The sequence below is a fragment of the Rutidosis leptorrhynchoides genome, chromosome 7 (assembly GCF_046630445.1).
Source record: "Rutidosis leptorrhynchoides isolate AG116_Rl617_1_P2 chromosome 7, CSIRO_AGI_Rlap_v1, whole genome shotgun sequence".
Taxonomy (NCBI): Eukaryota; Viridiplantae; Streptophyta; class Magnoliopsida; order Asterales; family Asteraceae; genus Rutidosis; species Rutidosis leptorrhynchoides.
Genome location: NC_092339.1, coordinates 143,109,308 through 143,114,854, shown reverse-complemented (window position 1 = coordinate 143,114,854; position 5,547 = coordinate 143,109,308). Strand labels below are relative to the sequence as shown.

At 35.2% G+C, this 5,547-nt stretch overlaps 1 non-coding gene across 1 annotated transcript; it reads left to right on the top strand.

Moving 5' to 3' along the window:
* The first annotated feature begins 3,374 nt into the window (after positions 1–3,374).
* LOC139860816 (small nucleolar RNA R71) lies at positions 3,375–3,481 on the top strand. Its single transcript, XR_011763431.1, has one exon. It is a non-coding gene; the product is annotated as a small nucleolar RNA R71 (small nucleolar RNA).
* The last annotated feature ends 2,066 nt before the right edge of the window (positions 3,482–5,547 follow it).

The following is a 5,547-nucleotide window of genomic DNA, read 5'->3' as shown; positions in this document are numbered from 1 at the left end:
GTAAGATCTAAACTTATCGAAAGCAAAAACTACTGCAAGAAGCTCCTTCTCAGTGGTTGTGTAATTCAACTGAGCTCTTGTAAGTGTTTTACTTGCGTAGTAGATTGGTTGAAATTTGTTATCTTGACGTTGACCTAAAACAGCTCCCAGCGCGAAATCACTTGCATCACACATTAGCTCGAAAGGTTTGGACCAGTCGGGTGATACCATAATGGGTGCATTCATAAGTTTCTCTTTCAGAATGGAGAAAGCATTTAGACACTCTTCGTTGAAATCGAATGTATTGTCTTTCTCAAGAAGTTTAGTCATGGGTCGAGCGATTTTGGAAAAGTCCTTTATGAATCGCCGATAGAATCCCGCATGACCAAGGAAACTACGAATTCCTTTAACATTGGTTGGAGGAGGAAGTTTTGAAATAACGTCGACCTTAGCTTTGTCTACTTCCATTCCAGCTCGAGAAATCTTGTGTCCTAAAACAATGCCTTCCTTCACCATGAAGTGGCATTTTTCCCAGTTTAAAACAAGATTTGATTCTTCACAACGAATTAGCATTCGTTCAAGGTTTGAGAGACATGAGTTGAAGGAGTCTCCAAAAATAGAGAAATCATCCATAAAGACTTCTATACTTTCTTCAATCATGTCATAAAAAATTGCCATCATACACCTTTGAAAGGTGCCTGGTGCGTTACATAATCCGAATGGCATTCATCGGTACGCAAAAGTACCAAATGGACAAGTAAATGTGGTCTTGTCTTGGTCTTTTGGATCAATTGGAATTTGAAAATAACCGGAGAATCCATCAAGGAAACAGTAGTAATCTTTTCCCGCCAAACGTTCTAGCATTTGGTCGATATATGGTAGCGGGAAATGATCTTTCCTTGTAGCGTCGTTTAGACGACGATAGTCTATACAGACTCTCCACCCAGTGACTGCTCTTGTAGGAACGAGTTCGTTCTTATCATTTAGAATAACAGTCGTACCTCCTTTCTTGGGTACTACTTGTACATGACTTACCCACGGGCTATCGGATATAGGGTAAATTAACCCGGCATCAAGTAATTTGATAACCTCCTTTTTAACAACTTCTTTCATGTTAGGGTTTAAACTCCGTTGCCTTTGTACCACGGGTTTAAAATCTTCTTCCATTAGAATTTTGTGGGTATAATAAGCAGGGTTAATCCCTGGAATATCAGTTGTTTTCCAAGCAATTGCCTTTTTGTGGGTTTTTAAAATAGACATTAACCTACCCTTTTCGTCATCGGAAAGTTTTGATGAAATTATGACGGGTAATTGTGATGTTCCTTGGAGATAAGCATACTCCAAATGTTCCGGGAGTTCTTTAAGTTCCAAGGTGGGTGGTTCTTCCAAGGAAGATTTTATCCGGAACCTATTACCATCGGTAATTTCTTCAAAAGGTTCATCTTCCCCAGGAATTTCTTCTTCTACGTATTCTTCATCAGTGACTACCTTCAACAGCTTGTCTAACTCTATATCGACATCAAAATCTTCACCTTCACCCATCGGGGTGAAATCTGAGGTGTCTACATTTAATAGTTCTTGTAGTTACTCCTCAATACAACAATCAATAATGTCTATTTGGAAACATTCGTCATCAGGAGACATAGGGTGTTTCATAGCCTTATCTATGTTTAATATAATTCTATCCTCACCCACACCTAAGCTGAGATTTTTCTCTTTTACGCGCACAATTGCGTCAGCAGTATTTAGAAAGGGACGCCCTAGAATTAGGGGAACCTTACTATCTTCTTCCATTTCAAGAACAACGAAATCCGCAGGAAAGATTAAGTGATTTACTTTAACCGGCATGTTTTCAGCAATGCCAATAGGATAGTTGTAAGTTCTATCAGCTAATCGTATACACATCCTAGTTGGTTTTAAATCACCTAGTTCTATCAGCTAATCGTATACACATCCTAGTTGGTTTTAAATCACCTAAGTTCAATTTTAAGTACAAGGAGTGAGGCATAAGGTTAATGCTTGCTCCTAAATCAGCTAATGCATCGTACATTACTGAATCTCCCATCAGACAAGGAATGATGAAACTTCCAGGATCTCCAAGTTTTGGTGGCAAATTTTGCTTTTGTAAAATTGCCGAGCATTCCTCATTAAGGAATGTGGTTGAAACTTCTGCATATTTTCCTTTGTCTGCTATAAGATCCTTGATAAACCTTCCATAATTCGGCATACCCGCAAGAACATCTACAAGTGGTACATTTATACAAATTTGCTTAATCATGTCAGCAAACTTGTTGTATTGTGCTTGTAATTTATCTTTCTTCAAACGTTGCGGATATGGAATCGGAGGTTTGTATACCTTCAATGGTGGTTGATTTTGAGTCTTTGGTGCACTTGTGGTTGGCATCGTATTTTCTTCCACCACAGGTTCATTTTCTTGTGAAACATGAATAGGAGTGAGAGGCTTTGGAATCTCTGGGTTAATGGTTAACCCAGTTCGTGTAGTGATTGAATTAACTTGCGAAATATTACTTGAATTTTGAGTTTCCTTACCCTTAGGGTTTGGTTGCGTGTTGGATGGTAAAGTGCCCGATTGCCTTTCAGCAAGTAATTGGGATATTCTTCCCATATCTCTTTCAAGGTTTTGAATTGACGCTTGATGATTCCTTTGTACTTGCTCGTTTTCTGTTTGGGATTGATGAAGTTGTCTCTTCACTTGCTCATTCGTTTCTGATTGACTTTTGACAAAATTCATCATAACTTCTTCAAAGTTAGATTTCTTCTCTACTGGTTGCGTGTTATGATTTTGTTGTTGATATGGTAATTGAGGTAACGGTTGTTGTTGGAAATTTTGTTGAGGTGGAAATGGAGGTTGGTTTCTATTGAAAAAGCCAGGTGGTCCATTTCTTTGAAAAGCAAAATTCTTCGGGTTTTGATATCCTGGGTTTGCAGGTTGATAATCAGAATTTCCTCCTTGAAAATTTCCTTGACTTTGATTGGCCATAAAATTAACTTGTGCTACTGAGTTCATTGGCCGATCATTGATATCACAATCTTTCGTGAAATGTGGTTGTCCACAGATTTCACAACCTACTTACAATGCTAAAACTGTTGAATTTAGTTTCTCTATTTCTCTTCCAAACTTTTTGAATTGATTCGACAGTGAAGCTATGGTTGTATTATTGTCTTCATTTTCTTCAAGGCTTGCCACCGTCCTTCTAGGTAGTTGATCTCTAGACGGTGTCCATTCAAAAGTATGAACTGACATGTCTTCTAACATGTCATACGCTTGATTTGGTGATTTGTACATAAATACTCCTCCAGCGGAGGAATCTAATATACCACGAGTATGTTCATCAATACCACGATAAAAAGTTTGTACTATTTGCCCTTTTTGCAATCCGTGTTGCGGACAATTTCGTAACATTCTTTTTAATCTTTCCCATGCATCATAAAGAGTTTCGTCCGACTTTTGTTTAAAAGTGGTGATTTCAGTTCTAAGTCTTTCAGCTTTTGCCGGTGGGAAAAATCTGGTAATGAATTTTTCTCTTAATTCATTAAAAGTTGTGATAGAATCAGGTTTTGATGCTTTCAACCATGCTTTTGCGTCTCCGATTAACGAATACGGAAAAGTTCTTAACTTAAATGCATCTGAAGAAACATCTTTGTTTTTGTACAGTTCACATAAATCTTCAAAAGCTTCTAAATGTTCTATCGGATTGTTATTAAGTCTTCCGTCGAATTGGTTTTCACGAACCATGTGCATAAACTGCCCCTTGACTTCCCAGTTTTCAGCCTCAATTTCAGGTCTTCTTATAGATGAAAGAGCGAGAGGGGGAACAGTTTGTCTGGTATTCCACATCGGTAGATCATTTGGATCAGGTGTTACTTCAGCCATTTCTTCTTTAATGACGATGGTTTCTGGTTCAGTTTTGATTTCTGGTTGACCACTAGTGTTTCCTACTTGTTTATCTTTTTTGTTGTTTTTCGGTTTACTAGTACTACCTAATTTTTTTTGTTTTTCTTGTTTTAATCTTTTGTTCAAGTTTCTCTCAGGCTCTGGATTAAGTGCAACGAGTTTAGGATTTCCTGAACGGGTCATACAATTACAAAATTGTATGTAGTCTTGAAGGATTTATTCACTAAGTGTATGAACATTGAACTTTCTTGAAAATGAATTTTCATGAAAGGATCGAATAACTAAAAACGATGATAAAAACCTTTAAACAAACAGATTTTCCTTCTGATTTTGCCCACGTTTCGAATAGCCAAAAGATGCAGCAGAGGGGCAGGATTCGTTTGGTCTCAATATAATTGAGTACTGTTTGGCTCCAATAACCCAGTCCACGTACAAATCTAACTATTACTACGAATCAGAAAAATTATCTATTTATTTAACTGCCAACTTTCCCCGGCAGCGGCGCCAAAAAGTTGATGTAATGAAGATCGTGTCTTTTTATTTTGAACGAATTTAGATTGAATTTATTACACGAATTGGTTGTAATTATATGGCGTTTTTATGATTTCGGATTGATTTCACTCATATAGGCAACTTTGTCCTATCCGTATAGTAATAGTTTATTTGGTAAATCCGGTTCGTTCCACAGGGAGGTTGAGTTTTCAAGGTTTTAATCGCTAAAAGATAAACTAATTAAAAGGAGAATTTTGAATTAGGGTTTACTACTTAATTGAACGGAATTTAAATTTAACTAAAACTAAATAACTAAATTAACGACAATAAAAATACAATTTAAACTAATTTATCAAAATAGAAGAAATAAGGTTTTTCATGGAAATATAGCAAAATAGCAAAAAGTAATTAAAGTTTACGATATGGCAATAAGTGAAATTGAAGAGATTTAAAATAAGCTAAAGTAGTGGCTACTAAAATATGTCCCCTCTGGATTTATGGATTGTTTTTAAGTCCGATTATGATGTTTTAATATATATCCTTATATTTAATCTTCCGATTTATAAAGATTTAACTAACTAAAATTAAATCTAACTTTCGTTTCGATCTCGTTCTAGCGAACTAAATTATACCCTGACTATTCAAATTAAGATTTAATCCAGTTTTTACTTTCGTTAAAACCAAAATTATAACGGTCTTACCCTTTTTATAATTACACGATTATATAAATTATAATATTACCCAAACCACCGAATCACACTTCTAAATTGTTGTCAATAATTTGTCCATATGTCCGTCTAGGTCACTGAGGTGTTGAAGCATAATTTATGTAAATTTAATGTACTTTCGTTTATTAATTTAATAAATTATGTGATAGGGGTGAAAATATTAAATTATATAACAATGGGTCGGTGATTAAACTTAATATTAAAAATAGTCAAAGTTACATCATAACATTATAATATGGTTCAATCCATTTTTCCAGAGGTTCTACATTTTAATTACCACTATGAGTATTTAGTTGGACATTATAACGGCGTAAAAATATAAATTATATAAAATGGACATGGTAACAATAATAATAATAATAATAAACGATAACAATAATAAATAATAAATAACGATAATAACGACGATAATAATAAATATTACGATAACAA